The 22,372-nt window shown below is 38.7% G+C and overlaps 1 non-coding gene and 1 pseudogene across 1 annotated transcript; one reads left to right on the top strand and one right to left on the bottom strand.

Annotated features, from left to right (window-relative positions):
* Nucleotides 1-8,721: 8,721 nt before the first annotated feature.
* Nucleotides 8,722-16,929, bottom strand: LOC137942990 (uncharacterized; annotated as a pseudogene).
* On the top strand, nt 13,890-13,996 carry LOC137943280 (small nucleolar RNA R71). The gene has a single exon (XR_011110619.1). It is a non-coding gene; the product is annotated as a small nucleolar RNA R71 (small nucleolar RNA).
* Nucleotides 16,930-22,372: the final 5,443 nt, after the last annotated feature.

Below are 22,372 nucleotides of genomic sequence, written 5' to 3'. Positions count from 1 at the left end.
CATCTCAGGACTAGCTAATTTTTTGAAATACTGAGGTGGGGGTTTACTAGAGCATGTGTCGGCTGGTAGAGTAGTAATCGGATTATTTCTGGGTGACCTAAGGAGAAGTACTTGGTCACCCTTGCCAATTGGAGGAAGTGTTCTGTTCCCCTTGCCAAGCAGGCCTACTTTGCTGAAGTCGTTGTCGTTGTTCCATTGCTTGAGCTAAATTCATTGCCCAAGCCAAATATGAAGGTGAATGAAGTTCCACCTCTAACAATAGAGATTCAGTGAGGTCTGTTGTAAATAAGTTGACCTACTGGTCGACTCGTACCAACCGGCCAACGCAAGCCAATTTTTCTTGGAATTGTTTTTGATACAGTTCCACATACTCGGTTTGTTTCAACAGGAACAAATCTCCCAATGGGTTGTTGTGGGCGGGAGGGTCAAATTGAATTGTGCATAACTCTTTAAATTCATCTCAATCCAGCACTAATCTTTCTAGTTCCACCTGGTGAAACCATAGTTGTGCCTCATCTAACACGTGGAAGGCGGCAAGTCCCACCTTGTCAAACTCAGCAGTCCCTTGATGTGAAAAAAAAAAAATTCACATCTATGCAACCAAATTAAGGGATCGACTGACCCAATAAATGTAGAAAATTTCAATTTTGTGTACCTGGGTATTGTACCTCCACTCTTCGGTGTCTGGACAGCGGTGCGCCCAGCAAACTGCCCTCCCTTCGGCTGTGCGAATGATTCTCCCCTCTATGATATAGGATAGAGTGTCTCTCTGCCATGAGATCTGATATCATGCTAGTGAGTCCTATGATTTGCAAACTCATTCTACGAATTTGTTCCAACTTTTCTCGTGCTTCAACCAGTTCATCTTGCAACCCTTTGATCATGCTTCTAAGTTCTTCATTTCTAGATGTATCCCCCATGTTATCCAGTTCTGATACCAAGTTGTTATGATCCCTAGTCATGGATCAAGTAACTCGGTGTGGGATTTGAGAATCCAGCACTGTCATAGAGCAGCTGATCTCGGTAAGGATGGGAAAAGAGTCTTTCTTTGGTCTTATCTCGGATAGGAGGAAAATAGCCTCCTTTGTGGGACTATGCTTCTGCTTTCGGTAAGGGCAGAGAGCCCTTACTGCTGTTGCTTAGATAGAAGGGGGAAGGTTCCCCTTTTGCTCATGATTTAGAGGGTTTAGACCCCTCCTTGCTGCTGCTGTAGTTAGGGGCTGAAAGCCTCTAACTTGGATAGTCCTTGGATCAAAGGTTAGGGGTTCCTTACCTTGCTTCTTGTTGGCCTTGAGGCTGAGAAAACTTTGACTTGTGTTGCTTGTGGTATGGGGATTGAGAAGCCTCAACCATGGCTCGGAAAGAGGGAGAGAAACCCTCTGTGGCTGATGTGGATGGATGGAAGGCTGAAGCCTCTGATTGAACTTAGAAAAGGGGCAGAAATTGCCCTCTCCTCTTCGGTACGGATCAAGGTAAACATAAATCAAAATAGGGAAGAAGGAAATTCAGATTCAAGAGGGAACCTGGACCTAGAGCTCATCAAGGAGAACTCCAAACCCTGTTTAACCTAATTTAGGACTTGTCTTTTTTCTCATTCCCTTGCCCTCTGAGTAGATTTGACGCCAACCATAGTTTTATGGTTAATTATTACAATTCTTCCCCTATGGCATTTAACTTAAATAATGCATAAAAAAATTTACAATAATATGGAAAGAAAGGTATTAACTCTGCTATTAACTTTGTGATGCAATGCACCTCCGTTGTATGACTCGATTAGCTATTGAGTTCTCAACAGGGCCCTAGTTCCTCTTCCTCCTGGCAAGAAATCCATGGGTTGTAAATGGGTTTTAACTATCAAGCACAATCTAGATGGTTATGTTGGTCACCTCAAAGCCCGACTTGTTGCAAAGTGATACATTTGGTGTTATAGAGTGGATTATGAGGAAACATTCTCCCATGTGGCTAATTTAAACTTAGCAGGCATCTTATTATCTCTAGCTACTAATTTTTCTTGGCCAGTATACCAATTGGATGTAAAAAATGTTTTTTTGAATGGGGACATAAAAGAAGAGATACATATGCATCAACCACTTGGCTTTTATGTTGAGGGGGAGTGGGTATGCAAATTATTGATTTTCAGGACTCCATGGATTTAGCTCATGGAGAAAAAGAGAAAGGGACTCATTGGGAGAAAACCAGAGGAAGAAGAGGTTATGGACTTGATATCCTAACCCTTCCCCTAAAGCTCAATTTATAGATTAATCAAACTACTCTATTACAATAATACCCCTAAACTTAGGGTTTAGGGTTTTAACCCAGGAACTTTAACCTAATTACATCAATATCATCTCTATGAGATGACCATTTATTTACCATCCTGTCATCCTTGTATGGGCCTATGGGCCTCTTCCTTGGTCTTATGGGCTTGGGCCCATCTTCCACATCTCTTGGATGTGTGGGTCTTCCTTGGTCTTATGGGCTTGGGCCCATCTTCCTCATCTCTTGGCTATGTGGGTCTTCCTTTGTGTTATGGGCTTGGGCCCATCTTCCAACACACTTGCATATGTGGCCCTTCTTTGGTCATGTGGGCTTGGGCCCTATGTTCCAGCACTCCCCTTCAAGTTGGGAGTGAGAGAACAGCATGAACTCCTAGCTTGCTGCAAATGATGTATAGAATCTTTTTGTATAAAATGGCACATCTTCCAACACTCCCCCTCATGTCGGTGCATCCTTCCATGAGGCCCTGTTGGCATAAGATAAGTGAGAGTAAAAATCACCCTGGAAGCTAGGACATTGTTCCATACACCAGTTTTAACTCATGTTGGATGCAGGGCACACTCTGACTTCTATAGATAGTGTGTCTATCGACATTGCTCTAAAGTGTAAAACTTCTCTACCACCGTGTCCCTCCACATGACAATGACTCTCAAGTGGTAGGAGTAATAAAAACCATTACAGGGACGTAGTAGAATATTCGTAATCATGGTGTCCCAATCCGAACACCAACTCTCATGGTGTCCCAACCGTGATATTTTTTAGAGTTAAATAAAGTGTCCCAATCCGGCACCGACTCTCATGGTGTCCCAACCATGATATTTTTGAGAGTCAAATAAATTATGGTATGAGAAAAGATACTGAGGCCGCCTCTTCTTGAATAATAATGTCTCATCCAAAGAGACACAATAGCAGCAACTGAAATGGGCTTGGGCCCATATAACATGAACCAAAATAATCCTTATAAAATTGACCCATGAAATAATCTAATACACGTATTTGTACCAAATAATATACTGACCAAGGAATAATCTGTCAATACTTTAAAATAATAATCCAGCCATAAAAAAACTACGGAGTCATGCCGAATCAAATAGTAGACCAATATATCCGAGTCATGGAAGAAATATGTATAAAACTTGGACATGTATATCAAGGCAAAAAATAAGTGGGCCATGTCTGAGTTGACTCCGAGTTTACTCGGAATACTGGTGAAATAGCAGTAAGCTTGGGTTGTTGGTTTGCCTCGGGTCCGGTCCGAGACTCGGCAGGCACTGAACTGGCGCTCAATGAAATTTTCCTAACTTAGGAAAAAAATTAATCAATATTCCTTCATCTTCCTCACGACACCAAACAATTCAGCAAATTCTTCTCCCCCTTGCCGAAAGGCTGTAATGGACTCAACACACTGGTTCGAATCAGCATCTCTCTTCTTGGAGGAAATAGAGTTCTCGACGGAGAAAATAATTCACCAACAGAAATAGAAAACAGACTTACAGAGTCGTCTTCTCCGACAATGGTGCTGGTGGTCTCCGAACAGCATGGGACATCAGCGAGAGGTCTCGGATGGCCATAAGAGGAGTTTCCTAAAATAGCAATGGAGATCTTGTTTAACGCAACAACATCTTCAACAATGAAAACAACAAGTTTCCATAATAGCTAAAAATCTGGGGCATGAACAGCTATGAAGTGACACATCTCTGTAAATCATGAGATAGAGGAGTTTCTAGAATAAGAAATAGAACCGGAAAATTAGCTGCATGTTCGTCCAAAAAGGGCAACACAATTCGTCTAGAAATGACAACACAGCAACTCGAAAGATAAATTCCGAAAGAGCATCCAAAAAAAAAGATAAGATCCCAGATTGACAGCCAGTGAAGTAGAGAGCTTTCCTCGGAAAAAAATCATCGAGATCAATTAACGATGATACTTTGCTATTGGCGCCTCATGAGAGATTCAAATAATGGCAAAGATCACATTACAGAGTAATGTCGGGCAATAAGAGAAAATAATCAAAAAAACAAAAAAAAATAAGACGAATGAAACCTGAAAACCATAGCCGAAATACTAAAAATCAAAGCTCTAATACCATGTTGATTTTCAAGACTCCAAAGATTTAGCTCATAGAGAAAAAGAGAAAGGGACTCATTAGTAGAAAACCAAAGGAAGAAAAGGTTTTGAACTTGATAGCCTAACCCTTCCACTAAAGCTCAATTTATAGATTAATCAAACTATTATATTACAATAATTCCCTTGAACTTAGGGTTTAGGGTTTTAACCTGGAACTTTAACCTAATTACATCAATGCCATATCTATGAGATAACCTTTTATTTACCATCCTGCCATCATTGTATGGGTCAGTCGGCCTTCTCCTTGGTCTTATGCCCTTTGAGCCCATCTTCCACATCTCTTGGATGTGTAGGTCTTCCTTGGTCTTATGGGCTTGGACCCATCTTCCAACACACTTGGATATGTGCACCTTCTTTGGTCATGTAGGCTTGGGCCATATCTTCCAACACAAATTAAGGAAGTCTCTATACAGGCTTAAACAGTCTCTTTGGGCTTAGTTTGACGAATTTAGCCAAGCAATATCGCGGTTTAGATTCAGTCAGTACTCAGTAGATCATTTTGCCTTTATCCAGAATACCTTGAAGGGAAAACTATTACTAACATTTTATGTGGATGATATCGTCTTAACTGATAATGATGAAGACTGCTTGAAAGTAGTCAAAGAGAAGACATGCCTAGAATTTAAAACGAAGGATCTTGGACTTCTAAAATATTTTCAAGGTATTAAGGTATTCCATTCAAAGCATGCAATTGTATTATCTCGAAGAAAGTATGTTTTGGATCTACTAGAGGACACATGGATGATGGGGTGTTGACCTATTGATACTCCTATGGATGGAAATACAAAGCTATGTGCAAGCTTTAGAGAAGATGTTGATATAGGTAAATATCATAGGCATGTGGAAAAGCTTATTTAGCTCACAGTGACTAGACCAGATATATCATGTGCAATAAGTATGGTGAGTCAGTATATCCGCAAACCACAACTTACCCATTGGCAAGCCTTAGAGAGGATACTAGGATATTTAAAAGGAGCTCCATGGAAAGGGCTTCTCAATAAGAATCATGACTATTTCATCATAGAAGATCTCTTAGATGCAGATTGGGTTGGATCACCTGATGACAGGAAGTCGATTTCAGGGTACTATACCTTAGTTATGGTAACCTGGTTACATGAAGAAGCAAAAAGTAAAATATTGTTGCAAGATTCAGTGCAGAAGCATAGTATAGAGCTATGGCCCACATAGTCAGTGAACTTCTATGAATCAGATCCTCATTACTGAATTGGGATTCTATAAAGGAACTATATATTGCGACAACCAGGCGTCCATTCATATCATTTCGAATCATGTCTTCCATAAAAGGACAAAACACATTGAGATAGATTGTAACTTTATACAGGAGAAATTTTAGGCCTGTGTCTTATCTCTTAGACATGTTTCATCACAAGGGTAGGAGGCAGATATTCTTAGGAAACCAAACATATTCAAGATGTTAACTGATGTAAAATTTAATTACATTAGCTTATATACCTCGCAAGCGTACGAATCGTTCATGTAATTTAGCAGGAAGCGAGGGTCATATCCACAGGGAGGACTGAATTTTGTGTATTCTTCAGTCAACTAGTCTAACCAAATATGATGAATTAATCTGAACTAAACACTAATTATATCCTAAATTATCAAGCAATCATCTGGTTAACTACTTGCACAACAGGAAACATCAACTCTGGATTTTACGGTGATTCGTGCCTCTTTCGAGCGCCACATAACCACGGATCCGATTTCTCAATCCTTGCATCTAGCCCCTCTCGGGCGCATAGAGTGAAAGACAGAAATCAGATTAAAATACCAAAATCCAACCTAAATTATAATCCTACCCTAACTAGCTAATTTAATCAAATATCCGGAAAGCAAATATTTAATAAACATTAATTATCAAATCACATTTAATAAACATTCAAGACCTAAGTTCAAACTATATAAAAAATTAAATTCCAAAATAACGAATTACTCCCCTTCTCCTTCCTCTCGCTCGGGCAGCAACTCGTTCTCACGGGTGCTACAATTTCCCGAAATTGATGGCTTCGTGTAGCAAGAGTGAGTGGCCGGAGGTAGAGATGACGCCGGCGACGAAGGATAGAAGCCGACGGACGGAGGTGACGTCCGACGAAGAACGAAACAGAGCTGAATTCCTCTAACCGGCTCTCTCGAGTCTCGGTCGAAGTAGGAATAGCTCCGGAAATGGTCAAAAATACGTAATCTACGCCGGAGGATGGTCGGAATGCAGAATTGGCACCAGAGAAGCCCTCTCGGATCACCTCTCGGCCTGGCGAGCAGAAACTGGCACTGTGGAACTCACCTTGATGGAGACTCTCTCGAGCTCTCCTCGGGTTCGTTCTTGGTTGCGGGACGGCGGTGGACGGCGGTGGACGATGGTGGACGACGGTGGTCGACAGTGGCACGGTGAACAACGGTGGCAAACTCCTCTCAGGTCTTCCCCTGTTTCGGTCCAAGGTCCTCTATTTTGGTCGATGCTCTTCCTTCCGTCGACGCTCCCCCTTTTTCCTTTAATGCGATTTTCTTTGTTTTAAAACGATTTGCCCTAAAAATCACCTCCATTTCACTAAGGGTATTTTGGTAAATATCTCCTTCTCCACCAAAATTCTCCTGAAATTCCATAATTGAATCCATAAAAAGCATTTCAGGAATAAATAAACCCTAAAAGAAATGAAATATAATTCAGAAGAGAAAAATATGCAATATAGACAGTGATTAATGCCAAATTCAATAAATGCACGTTTCATTTGAAAACTGATAAATAACCACCTATGACACAATTATAAAGGTTATTCTATTATAATTAACCTAGTTCTCATGTCAAAATATGGCATCTATCACACCCCCAAACCTAAATCTTTGCTAGTCCCTAGCAAAACAACAATCGAACCAAAATTAAGCCTAGGAAAACAAAATGCCACTTTCGTAGGGAGCACGATCGCATTTAGCGCATGCAACAAGCCGTTAAACCCCTACTTTGCAGTAGTGGACAAGTTATGTCTCCTGAGGGTTTGCATGGAATTTACACACAAAATTCATCTAAATCAATAATATAAAAAGAAAACTAAAAAAAATTTACTTCTCATTAGCATATGACTAACACTTAGTATCGTAAAATATCTGAAAATCATATGAGATCCTGCGAAATTTGAAAACCTGTGTAAAATATAGCATATTATCAATCCAAATACACTCATTGTTACTCCACCTGAACCAATGTGACCCATAAGCAATTACTTCAACAGAACAAAGAGGCAACAAATAACAATAAAATCCTGGTCACATCACAATTAAGAGAAAATAGTAGAGTAAGCCTGTTGTCTGACAATCTCACAAAAGAAATATACCAATTTCAATCTTGACCTGCAACTTCTTTCAAATTACAATTCATCATCAAAGTTAAGGAAACTCATTGCTTCCAGATTTAAAACCATTTTACGCTATTACCAGTGCACTTTTGCTATTACCAGCGTAATTTTTGTTTCACTGAATACTTTTGGTATTACCACCATTTTGTATTCGTCTTCACTACACATGCACTTATTTTTAAGTAACCAACTGTTCCGGTGCATGTCCCTGGGTTTGCCCAGGCTATTTCTGAAGTTATCTGTCTTTTGCAAGCAAGAGCATTTCCATTTGCATTCATACATTACAACAAGGAATTTCACTGAGGTATAAAAAGGAATGAGTTCAAACATGCATACAAGATTATTCAGACTAACATAGATCAACACTAGATTTACATGTTCTCTTTTGCAACTAAATTCCAAGTCTAATGCAATAGTAAGTTATCCCATTGAATTCTCATGAATCACAACAAATGATATCAGATTTCTAATAGGCATATTCAACACAGTTTTTTTTCAAAAAATTTTGAAACACATTTGACCAACTTATTTTAACTCTACTAACGTTAACTACCTACTAAGAGGAGTAATTTGAAAACCACGAACATAAATCAAAAGAAAATTATTGCTAAGACATAAAAGAGTCGTTCCAACCCCCCCCCCCCCCCCCCCCCCCCCCCCCCCCCACAAACCTAAACCTGACATTGTCCTCAATGGGGAAAAGTTAAAACACTAGAACGACTAGAAAAAGGAATAACAACTTAGCTAGTTATACTCCAGCAGGGTGAGGGTTAAGCTCCTCAGGGCTCCTAAATCCATAGGTGGGACCATATCTGTTTGGTCATCAACAATAATACCAAAAAAGTCAATAAAGACCCCCAAGAATGATACATAGTCTCCCTCGAAGAAGGTTTACTCGTAGCAGCCGTACCCATAGGTAATCATCCGTAGATGAAACCGCTATCCCACATCACACTTTGAAGAAATCTCTGTGTGACCAGCCACTGAAGGCAACAGGAATCACGCACTGAAAACAAGCCCTTAAGTCACTCACCATAAAGTTTTCATTCAATACTTCAAGATCGAACTGGTCAATCCCAGAATGGTTGTTTGAGTACAAACCTCTCAAACTAGGGACCAAAAGTCTAGTCATCGACTACCGGAACCATTTATGCTCTCAGCCGGCAAGAGAATACCCCGAGTCCATGATGGGGCCGGCATCGCCGGGGGACCTCCAATCAATCAAGACCAGAGTACACCAAAGGTTATCCCAAATAAGAATGAATAAACCAAAAATAAAACTGTAATGTACAAAGGGATAGAAACGTGGGGATTTCCCACAATGTGCTAAGTTTATAGTCGTAAGCAAGACTCTGACGCATTCAAGATGAAATGACAGGTTCCTCCAAGAAAATCACCATCACCTCCTCTGGTGTGGGGACATTCGCAAGATACAGTTTGAGCCTCTGACCGTTAACTTTGAAGACCGACCCGTCTCCGTGATTGCGGATGTCAATAGCGCCATGAGGAAACACCTGTGTAACTTCAAATGGACCGGACCACCTGGATCTTAGCTTGCTTGGAAACAAATGCAATTGTGAGTTATAAAGTAAAACATTCTGCCCAACAGTAAAAGACTTGCAAAAAATAGATTTATCATGTAAAAGCTTTGTTAGCTCCTTATACAGTTTGGCATTCTCATAAGCATCATGACGTATCTCCTCCAACTCATTCAATTGCAATTTTCTCTCCTCACCCGCTTGAGTCAAATCAAAATTCAAAGCCTTAATGGCCCAATAAGCTCTATGCTCAAACTCAATAGGTAGATGACATGCTTTGACGAACACTAGGCGCAGTAGAGACATCCCAATAGGAGTCTTATAAGCGGTTTGATAGGCCCATAAGGCATCGTCCAATCGAGTGGACCAATCTTTCCTATCAAAACAAACCGACTTCTCCAAAATTCGTTTGATCTCCCTATTAGAGATTTCCACTTGCCCACAAGTTTGCGGGTGGTACGGAGTGGACACCCGATGAGTGATAAAATATTTCTTCAATAAGGTCTTAAATGCTCTGTTACAAAAATGAGATCCCCCATCACTGATGATCGCTCTCGGGGTACCAAACCGATTAAAGATGTTTTCTTTTAAAAACTTTACCACCACTTTGTGATCATTTGTCTTACATGCAATAGCTTCAATCCATTTAGAGACATATTCAACAGCAACAAGGATGTATTGAGAGCCGAACGAGACAGGAAAAGGACCCATGAAGTCAATACCCCACACATCAAACAATTCAACAATAAGAATGGGGTTAAGAGGCATCATGTTCTTCCTAGACAAACAACCAGTTCGTTGGCATTTATCACACACACGACAAAACTCATGGGCATCTCTAAATAATGAAGGCCAATAGAAACCACATTACAAGACTTTAGCCGCGGTCTTTCTAGCACCAAAATGTCCACCACATGCGTGGGAATGACAAAATTCAAGAATATTGGCAAAGTCTTGCTCATGTACACAACGCCTAATAACTTGGTCAGAACACACCTTGAACAAATAAGGGTCATCCCAAAAAAAATGTTTGACTTGGCAAAAGAATTTCAACCGATCTTGTTTACTCCAATAATCAGGAATCTTATGAGTTACAAGATAGTTGACTATGTCAGCAAACCAAGGTAACTGGGATACTTGGAGAAGTTGTTCATCAAGGAAGGAATCATTTAAAGGAAGGAATCCTTCTTGAGGTGCTACACAGATCCTAGATAGATGATCAACAACAACATTCTCACCACCCTTCTTATCTCGAATCTCAAGGTCAAATTCTTGCAATTGCAAGATCCATCTAATCAAGCGAGGTTTAGTGTCCTTGATGGATAATAAGTACTTCAAAGCAGAATGATCAGTGAATACAATAACCTTTGACCCTAACAGATATGATCTGAATTTTTTCAAGGCAAACACAACAGCTAGCAACTCCTTCTCAGTGGTAGCGTAATTTAATTGAGCATCATGAAGAGTGTGGCTAGCATACAGAATGACACAGGGAATTTTATCCGTCTTTTGCCCCAAAACAGCCCCCAATGCATAGTCAAAGGCATCACACATCAACTCAAAAGGCAAAGACCAAGTAAGGGGTTGGACAATGGGTGTAGTGGACAAACATTTCTTCAGTGTCTCAAAAGCATGAATAAAGGCATCATCAAAGGCAAAAGCAACATCTTGAGCAAGAAAATTCATCAAAGGACGAGAAATTTTGCTAAAGTCCTTAATGAAACGCCTATAGAACCCAGCATGGCCAAGGAAAGAATGCACCCCCTTCACAGAAGTAGGTGGTGGCAGATTGGCAATTAGGTCAACCTTGGCTTTGTCCACTTCTACACCCCGCTCAGACACTACATGTCCTAAAACAATTCCTTCTTTTAGCATGAAGTGGCATTTCTCCCAATTCAAGACTAAATTGGACTTAATGCAATGGGACAATACGAGTGAAAGATTGTGCAGACATGTATCAAAACTAGAGCCAAACACAGAAAAGTCATCCATAAAGACCTCTAAAAAGTCACCAATCATGTCAGAAAAGATACTCATCATGCACTGTTGGAAAGTGGCGGGCGCATTGCATAAACCAAAAGGCATGCATCTGTAAGCATAGTTGCCAAACGGACACATGAATGTGGTCTTTTCCTGGTCTTCTGGAGCAATGGGAATTTGATTGTAGCCGGAGTATCCATCTAAGAAGCAATAAAAATTATGGTCGGCCAATCGTTGTAGTACCTGATCAATGAAAGGTAGGGGAAGTGATCCTTCCTAGTGGCGGAATTAAGTTTTCTATAGTCAATGCAAAAACGCCACTTGGTGGTAGTTCTTGTGGGAATCAATTCACCATTCTCATTTTTCATTATCGTTATCCCCCCTTTCTTAGGGACAACTTGAATTGGACTCACCCAGGTGCTATCGGAAATAGGGTAAATGATTTGTGTCACAAGCAACCTGATGACTTCTTCTCTCACAACCTCCAGCATATGGGGATTTAACCTACGTTGCATCTCACGTGAGGCTTTAGTCCCCTCCTCTAAATGAATACGATGCATGCTTATGGAGGGGCTAATCCCTTTTAAGGCATCAAGATTCTACCCCAATGCCTCTCTGTGTGCTTGTAAAACTTCAGTCAATTGTTCCTCCTGCTCAGTACTCAAATTAGAGGAAATAATGACTGGTAATGAATTCATGGGCCCCAAGAACGCATACTTCAACGTGGGCGGAAGTGGCTTAAGATCTAGCTTGGAAGTTTCAAGAGGTTTGTCCAAGTCAAGAGGAAGATCCTGTGGATGATCATTTGTGATAACCTCATAAGCTTCCTCCAACAGAGGTACAAAATTGAGTAAAGAATCAACCTCTCGAAAATATGTTTCCTCATCAAAATAGTCCATGTCTAAAGATGTTATGCAAGACTCAAAAGATTCAAGAGTGGATTCGTCATCAAGCATAACAGTTTCTATCTTAAATGCAGAACTCAGATCATCAGACTCAAGTGGGTTGTGCCCGACATTAAATACATTCAATGAGACCTTAAAATTTCCAAAAGACAACTCCAACTCACCACTTTTACAATGAATGATAGCATTAGATGTGGCTAAGAAGGGACGTCCTAGGATGACAGGAATTTGGTTGATCACATTACTACTGGTTCTGTATCAAGAACAATGAAATCAACCGGGAACAAAAATTTGTCCACTTTTATCAAAACATCTTCTAACTATTCCTCGTGGTATCTTGACAGAATGGTCAGCTAGTTGAAGTGTGATGGGAGTAGGCTTCAATTCCCCCAAACCTAATTGCTGGTACACAAAGAAAGGAAGCAAATTCACACTTGCCCCTAAGTCAAGAAGCTCTCTGGATGGTATGTTCACCAATGACACATGAAATTGTGGGACATCCAGGGTCTTTAACTTTAGGAGGAGTGTTGTGCTTCAGAATTGAGCTTACATTCTCAGTAAGAAAGACCTTTTTGTTAACATGTTGTTTTCTCTTCTGTGTACAAAGGTCTTTCAAAAATCAGGCATAGGCAGGGACTTGCCTAATAGCATCAAGAAGTGGAATGTTCATGTGAACTTTACTAAACAGTTTCAACATTTCATGCAAGCTATCTCCTTTCCTAAGTGGGCCCAATAACCTCTGCGGATAAGGAGCTAGTGAGACTTGGTTAGGGATCTGCTTGGCTGTTGGTGGAGAACTTGGAGGTTCTTCACTCAATGATGTGTCCCCATTGTCATCCTTTGACTCCTTAGACTTAGTGATCCCTACCCCATTGTTCAACTCACGACCACTCCTAAGGGTGGTTATGACTTTGGCTTGCTCATGGTGGGGTTTGGAACTCAACCCACTCTCATGTGTGCTTTTGGGGTTAGGAATGGTTTGACTCGGGAGTCTATTTTGTGCTTGTTCACTCATGTGGCTGGCCAACTGACTCACTTGCATTTCAAGTTTAGCAATGGAGGACTGAGTATTCTGCTTGAATAATTGAAGTGTATCCTCAAGTGAAGGTTTTTGTGGAATCAATGGTTGTTGAGTGAAGTGTGGGCGCGGAGCTTGGGGTTGAGTAAACCCTGGAGGACCCCCAACCTGTGGGCCCTTGGACCATGACAAATTTGGGTGCCTAGCCCAACCCGGATTATATGTTTCCGAAAAAGGATCGTTCCGGTTGGGTCTATGAAAATTCTGGACTGCATTCAAGTCCTCAATGAGCTCCGGGTAGGATGAACTAGATGGACACATTTGTGTGGGATGAGATGAACCAGAGAATATGGCACAGACAGTAGATGGGTTAGGAGCAAGTGAACTCTTGGACACCATAAGGGCATCAATTTTTCTAGTCAACCCCTCAATCTTGGCCATGAGCATGGGTGTTTCATTAACCTCGTAGAGACCCCCTCTTTTGGCTTCGTGGGATCTCCTATCAACATTAAATGACGAACCCCATTGCTGAGATTGATCACTCAACGTTTCAAAGAAGTCCCATGCCTCACTAGCACTCTTACCCATCAAACTCCCACCACTCGTTGCATCTACCATGGATCTAACCTAGGGTGTAAGACCTTGATAAAAGTATTGCACTAAATGTCATTTCTCAAACCCATGATGCGGACACCTACGGATCAAATCTTTTCATTTCTCCCAAGCCTCATAAAAGTGTTCACCCTCCTGCTGCATAAAGTTGGAGATTTCTCTTCTGAGGGTTGTAGTTCTCTGAATGGGAAAGTACTTGGACAAAAATTTCGTGACTAATGTGTCCCATGAAGTAATGTTGCCCACCTCTAAGGAATTAAGCCAAAACTTGGCCTTATCCTTAAGTGAAAATGGAAAAATTCTTAACCGGATAGAGTCATCTGAGAAATTCTAGAATTTGAAAGTTGGACAAATATCTAAGAATTCCTTGATGTGGTAATATGGGTCCTCCTTCTCCAACCCATAGAATGTAGGGAGGAGTTGGATCACACCCGGTTTCAACTTATAACTGGCGGCAGTAGTGGGTGGCAATATAATGCAAGAAGGTGATGTGAAGTGGGATGGGATAGAATAATCCCTTAGGGCTCTACGGTCACCTGATGCAGATAACTGTAATGGTTCACCCTGATTAGCCATGGTAGCTCCTAACTTGACTTCGGGTGTTTTCCTACAAATTTGTTCCACCTCTTCAACAAAGGGAGCTAATGGTACACCTAGGGAGCGGCGCCCATGCATAAAAACACAAAAAGAAACAAAACGAACTATCAAATTAAGCTAATAAACTCACTACTGAAAATACGAACTAACTAGAAGAAATAAAAATAATTCCATAAAAAATCACCAAGATAAAATTATGAAAGCAAAAAAAAAAAAAAAAAAAAATATAACTTAAGACCATGGAGAACAAAGAAATACACTTAATACGTGCCTCCTCCGCAACGGCGCCAAAAACTTGATGTAAAATTTAATAACATCGGCTTATATACTTAGCAAGCATACGAATCGTTCCTATAATTTAGTAAGAAGCGAGGGTCATATCCACATGGAGGACTGAATTTTGTGTATTCTTCAGTCAACTAGTCTAACCAAATATGGTGAATTAAACTGAACTAAACACTAATTATATCCTAAATTATCAAGCAATCATCTGGTTAACTACTTGCACAACAGGAAATGTCAACTCTGGATTTTACGGTGATTCGTGCCTTTCTCGAGCGCCATGTAACCACGGATCCGATTTTTCAATCCTTGCGTCTACCTCCTCTTGGGCGCATAGAGCGAAAGACAGAAATCATATTAAAATACCAAAATCCAACCTAAATTATAATCCTACCTAACTAGCTAATTTAATCAAATATCCAAAAAAAAATATTCAATAAACATTAATTATCAAATCACATTTAATAAACATTCAAGACCTAAGTTCAAACTATATAAAAAATTAAATTCCAAAATGATGAATTACTCCCCTTCTCCTTTCTCTCGCTCAGGCAGCAACTCGTTCTCACGGGTGCTGCAATTTCCCGAAATTGATGGCTTCGGGTAGTAAGAGTGAGTGGCCGGAGGTAGAGACGACGCCGGGGACGAAGGATAGAAGCCGACGGACGGAGGTGACGTCCGGCGAAGATCGAAACAGAGCTGAAGTCCTCTAACCGGCTCTCTCGAGTCTCGGTCGGAGTCGGAATAGCTCCGAGAATGGTCAAAAATACGTAATCGACGCCGGAGGATGGTCGGAATGCAGAATTGGCACCGAAGAAGCCCTCTCGGATCACCTCTCGGTCTGGCGAGCAGAAACTGGCACTGTCGAACTCACCTCGACGGAGACTCTCTCGAGCTCTCCTCGGGTTTGTTCTCGGTTGCCAGACGGCGGTGGACGGCGGTGGACGACGGTGGACGACAGTGGCGCGGCGAATGACGGTGACAAACTCCTCTCGGGTCTTCCCCTGTTTCAGTCCAAGGTCCTCTGTTTTTGTCGATGCTCTCCCTTTCGTCGACGCTCCCCCTTTTTCCTTTAATACGATTTTCTTTGTTTTAAAACGATTTGCCCTAAAAATCACCTCCATTTCACTAAGGGTATTTTGGTAAATATCTCCTTCTCCACCAAAATTCTCCTAAAATTCCATACTTTAATCCATAAAAAGTATTTCAAGAATAAATAAACCCTAAAAGCAATGAAATATAATTCAGGAGGGAAAAATATGCAATATAGACAATGATTAATGCCAAATTCAATAAATGCACGTTTCGTTTGAAAACTGATAAATAACCACCTATAACACAATTATAAAGGTTATTCTATTATAATTAACCTAGTTCTCATGTCAGAATATGGCATCTATCATTAACCACTATAAATAGCAAGCTAGGTATCTATAATGTTTTCTCTCCTCCAGCGCAAGGGGGAGTGTTGGAAGATACCTCAAAGTGGTATTAAGGTAAATACCTTCCCCATGTCAAGGAGGTGACAAATGATGTAAATTAACGGTCTTCTCATAAGGATGGCACAAGGGTGTAATTAAAGAAGATGTAGTATGTCTACTTATGTCTTTTCTTTTTTAGAGCTTGTAGCCCTAAGGGTATTATAGTCATTATAAACTTCCTTCCTCAACTATAAATAAAGGCTCAAGGCATGGGGTAGATCATTAAGTTTCCCCTCTTCTCTCTCAAATTCGTCTGTAAACTTTTCTCCCAAACTCTCTCTCCTTTCTCTTCTCTTCCTTCTTCCTCTCTTTTCTTTTCATCTTCCTCTTTCTCTCCTTTCTCAACATCTTTGTCGAGGTCCTTATCATAGGATCCTAAATCCAACAAGCACAAATCAACTATGTTCACAACATAGAGGTTTCTATTTTTATGTCCCTTTAAAAGTAGTTCATCATTTTTGTTCTTCCTAAGAATTTGTCTTTTTCAAAAGAGACTTTATTACCTTTGTCACAAAATTCACTAATTCTAAGTAAATCATGCATCAACCCTTCTACATGATAGACATCGGATATAAAAGAGGTTGAGGTACCAATTTGCATCAACCATTCTAGAAGCAATTCAAGTTCATTTCCATAGTCTGAGTCACTTACCTCTTCCAAAGTAGTAGACTCATCATCATCTTCAATTGCCATGAGTTCCACATCACTTTCTTCTTCATCGGAACGTTTTGATTCATCTTTCATAGCATCCCAAACTGAGATCAAGATTTTCTTCTTGTTCTTTGGATCTTCGCTCGAGGATGAGGTTCTTCCTTCTAAGTTTGGGCATTTGTTCCTTCTATGCCTTGATTTTCCACACTAAAAATAAATATTATTTTTCTTAACAATTTTTTTATTTTAAGTTCTAATTTGGCCTTTTTCTAAACTTTTATAAACTTATTCTTCTTTCTATACATTCTTTATAGATGTCTAGTGATGAAATTCACCTTAGCAAAGCTATCTTTATTATTCTCCACACTAGCTTTGCCCTTAAGAGCAAGAGTTTTTTCTTTTAGGTTGCTCTTCCTCTAATTCTTGAGAGAATTCCAAGAAGATCTTCTGAGCTCATTATCCTAAATTTAGCATTCTCACGGATGGCAGTCTTCCTCATATCCCATGACTTTGGAAGTGTCTTGAGAAGCTTGCCATTTTGTCTGTAAAGGGAAATATCTTCTCCTAAGATATTCAGTTGTTTATAATACGAGTGAACCTAAAGTTATCTCAGCAATCAATTCACCGGATTTCTTTAATTCATCCTATTGGCCAATCAATTAACTAATCCTAGAGTCCTTGACTCTAATGGTCTCTTCATGTGTGACCTCTAATTTGTCACAAATTTCTTGATTGAACTTGTTTAGTCCTATGGTACACAATAATATGTTGTTGACCTTGGAATTTATTTCGAGCTACTCCTTATTTTCCCTAATCAACTCAATGAAGTCTTTTGTTACTAGAATGCCATTCTCTAACTTTTGAGCTTCAAAAGGTCATTCTTGGCCACATGCCAAATATCCCAATCCATGGATTGGAGGAAGAATTTTATTATTACCTTCCAATATCCATAATTAACACCATTAAATAATGGGGACGGTTGGTGGATTGTCCTTCATAAAGGAGAAATTTTTCTTGAGATGTCATCTCTATTGAATTTTAAAATCAAGTGGATTATGACTCAAATCAAGTTTTGGCCTATTCTGATGTCAATTGTTGGCCCAGGTGACTTCTAAAGAGGGGGGTGAATTGAGAATTAAAGTTTAGAAATTTAAGGTGTAAAATAATAAATCTTGCAAACATGTAAATTAAAGTGGAAAAAATTCACACACCTCAAGATTTGACACCAAATGTTTTGTTATTGATGTTCCCTTATTGGTATTCATCACCCAAGAACCCGTACTTGGAAAATTCCATAAATAAAGTTCTATTAGCTGAAAATTACATAAAAGAGATTATTAGCCACATGTATTTTCAAATACACAATTTACAAATCAATCCCCCCCAAAGATATTGGCTAGATTCAAACTCTAGCAAAGCCCTTTCCATCTAGATTCAATCAAATTCATGGTGAACCTATCTCAGATGAAAAATAGAAAAGAAAGGCAAGTACTTACACCCTTATCATTTGGAGAGAAACCTTCTCCTTTAAGAGCTCCAAGCCTAGAGCCTCTGCAGCACAATGAAGATGTCGGAGCTTGTCTAAGATGTATGCAATGGTGATGATATGAGAAAAGAGAAATGACTTTCCTAGAGTTTTGGATCACTTTTCTCAAAGATATGCTTAAGGAAGATTTTCATAGAATTAAGAGTAAATGCTTGTGGATATACCAATAAAATCTCATTAACTTCTCAGTGGGAGGTTTAGTGAGGTATTTCTAAATTCCTCAAGCCAACCTAGCCATTTTTACCAGTTCACAAAAATTTTAGTTCACATTTATTGATCAATTAATCGTGTGTAACGGCTATTATTCTGTCAGAATATGACTTGTTGATCGATTATATAATCAATCAATATCTTTGCATTGGGTCTGACATTTTAAGTTGATCAATCAATGCACATGGTATGATCGATCAATCAGAATTCCCTTTGTCAATGCATTACTAGTATGATCGATCAATGACCTTACTATGATCGATCATACTTTTATGTCCCTAACTACCAAAGTTCTGTATAATCGATCGGTTTTAGAGATTGATTGATCAATCGACAAGATTATTATTTGCCTTGATAGTATTGGTTGATCAGTCCAAATGGGTTAATCGATCAACCAGTCCAAATGAGTTGATCGACCATACGTCCTAGCACAAATTGCCCATGTTCTGGATGATCGATCATGCTTTAATATTTTTTGTTTGTGTACTTCTGGTTGATTGATCATTTCAGTGCCAATTCTTCTCATGAACTTTTAAAGCATGAGAATTAATTATCCTAAGTGATTTTAACGTGTATGTATGTATTTGTGAAAACATGTTTAAATGCAAAATATGTCCTAGAACTCCAAGTTTGCATTGTACTTCAAGTTTTGGCAAGAGTAGAACGCTCTCTTACATAGACTAAGTTTTTTATATTTCTCAGTGATTCCTAAAACTCTAGTCTTCAATTTTCTTCCATCTTCTGAAGGTTTCATACTCGTGCATACCACATGAAACTCTTTTAGATGCTTGTGAGGATCTTCACCTGCAAGACCATGAAAAGTGGGCAAGAGATGTATTATTTCAGATTTTAATTCAAACGTGGTAGTACCATCAAAAGTGGGGAACGTTATGCATAAGGATTGTTGATTCAAATCAGGGGTTGAAAGCTCTTTCAAAGTTCGATTTCCAGCCATGACTTCTTCCTCCTCTTAATCAGATTCACTATCAAATGGGGAATCAAGATCTAGCTCGTTCTCTTCAGAATTCTTCTGAGCTTCTTTCCTTAACCTGTGCAAAGTTCTCTCTATTTCTAGATCGCACTACAAATCACCTTGATTAGAAGATCAACTTACAGTCATAAACAATCAAGGGAACTCTAATAAAACATGAAAAACAAATCAGGAAAAATCTAGAATAAAGAAAACAAATAAATTTTCAAAAAACCTTAAAAAACAGTGGAATTTGGCTTCGGAGTCAAAATTCTGCCAAAACCGTAACGAGGAAAAAGTAACAATTTTTTTTTAAAATTTCAAGAACGAAATAATGATCACGAGAAGCACAAAAATCAACTAGAATCACTCCTCAACAACGGCGCCAAAATTTGGTGTGTGGTCACAGGCAACCAAAAATAAAACCTATACTCCTAAAAATATATGTAGTAATGACAGTATGGTTCGATCCCACGAAAAGTGATTATTCTACTTTTATGCTCAGTGAACAAGGATGGGGGGTTTGATTATAACGAAAACACTTTTAAGAAAAACAACTTAGAAATAATTCAAATTAAAAGAATGAAAATCAATTAGAAGAACAAACTTTGGTCTAAGTTAACATCCCCCATCGGAATTTCACAACTAATCATCGATGCAAGCATATATCAATTCGCACTTGAGTAATCACCGTTGGAACTATCTTCCTATCTCTCCTTTCGTAATTAATTAGAAAACAAGTGATCCAATTAACCCTAACAAGAGATCCAAGCCTTCAACCTTTGCAACACAATGAAGATGTTGAAGCTTGTCTAAGATGTATGCAATGGTGATGATATGAGAAAAGAGAAATGATTTTCCTAGAGTTTTGGATCACTCTTTCTCAAAGATGCGCTTAAGGAAGATTTTTATAGAATTAAGAGTAAATGCTTGTGGACATACCAATAAAATCTCATTAACTTTTCAGTGGGAGGTTTAGTGGGTATTTCTAAATTCCTCAAGCTAAACTAACCATTTTTACTGGTTCTCAAAAAGTTTAGTTCACGCTTATTGATCAATGTAAAGTGGATGATCAATTAATCATGTGTAACGACTATTGTTTTGTCAGAATATGACTTATTGATCAATTATATAATCAATCAGTATCTTTCCATTGGGTCTGACATTTTAAGTTGATCAATCAATGCACATGGTATGATCGATCAATCAGAATTCCCTTTGTCCATGCATTGCTAGTATGATCGATCAATGACCTTACAATGATTGATCATATTTTTATGTCCTTGACTGCCAATGTTCTATATGATTGATCGGTCTTAGAGATTGATTGATCAATCAACAAGAATTTTCTTTGCCTAGATAATATTGATCGATCAGTCCAAATGGGTTAATCGATTAGCCAGTCCAAATGAGTTGATCGATCATACTTCCTAACACAAATTGCCCATGTTCTAGATGATCAATCACGCTTTATATTTTTTGTTTGTATACTTCTGGTTGATTGATTATTCCAGTGCCAATTCATCTTATAAATTTTTAAAGCATGAGAATTAATTATCCTGAGTGATTCTAACATGTATGTATGTATTTGTGAAAACTTGTTTAAATGCAAAATATATCCTAGAACTCCAAGTTTGCATTGTACTTCAAGTTTTGGCAGGAGTAGAATGCTCTCTTACATAGACTAAGTTTTTTGTATTTCTCAATGATTCCTAAAACTCTAGTCTTTAATTTTTCTTCAACTTCTGAGGGGTACTTCTTCAAGAGTTCTTGACTTTCCATGAGACTTTAGGTATTTGAAAAATTAGTATCGATTCAATGTTTTAGACCTTAGAATAAATGTCTCTTAAAGGAAAAGTATCTAAAATACTAGATTTGCAACGGTCAACTCTATCAAGTTTTGTTATCATCAAATTCAAAAAGGGAGTCAGTACTTGATCAACAAAGTGGTCCTCTTTTAGTTTAACTTAGGTAGTGGCCCCATTACAATCGACTTCATCTTAAACCTCAAATAAGTTTTGGGCTTAATTATCAATCCAAATCTTGACCAAAGCTTGATTATCATAATTGACTGATTATTTGACTTAACCTCCACACTTTGATAATCAAGATCTTTGACTTTGATCATTGGTCAATTGAAGATCAAATTCCTTCAATGTTGATCAATGATCAGTATTGACATTTTGGACAGTTAATCAAAATCTAAAATTTGTATTTTAATAAATAAACTATCTACTACCTATCCTTGAAACATAATTGAACATGCAAATTAATAGAATTAGTTTGTAGATGGATCAACATGTCTCTTCTATACACAATATAAATAAATTCACGTAAGAATGTATCCCAAAGAAAACCAAGAAAACCAAATCCAAGATCTTAATCTAACATGTAGATATCTGATTTAATCTGTAATGTTTTAAAACCTGTTTTGAGCCTTTGGATGGAATAAATTCGATGAGTCTCAATTACAACCCTTAAGTTCAAACTCTTCATTAACTGGGTCGACCTAAACTAAATGGGTCAGATCCAAATTTACTTTTTAATTAAAATTCATATAAAAATTTGATAGTTACGCTTCTAGTTATAATAATTTTTTTAATAGTGAGAAACTAGTCCATGAAACTGAATTAAAACAAATTAACTGTTTTAACGGAGATTTAAAAATGAATTTTAGAAGGTCAAAACCCAATTATTCTCCACGGCGCACCTATAAAACAAATAAAAGATACGGCTTCATCCATCCTGCAAATAGCAAATAGACAAACCAGACGTTAATGAGAAATCAAAAGTTTCACAGCTGTTCAAGA

The sequence above is a fragment of the Aristolochia californica genome, unplaced genomic scaffold, assembly GCF_029961685.1.
Source record: "Aristolochia californica isolate CCGP_79_NKW_82.1479 unplaced genomic scaffold, dmAriCali1.0.hap1 SCAF_10, whole genome shotgun sequence".
Classification (NCBI taxonomy): Eukaryota; Viridiplantae; Streptophyta; class Magnoliopsida; order Piperales; family Aristolochiaceae; genus Aristolochia; species Aristolochia californica.
This window is presented reverse-complemented; position numbering and strand designations above follow the sequence as displayed.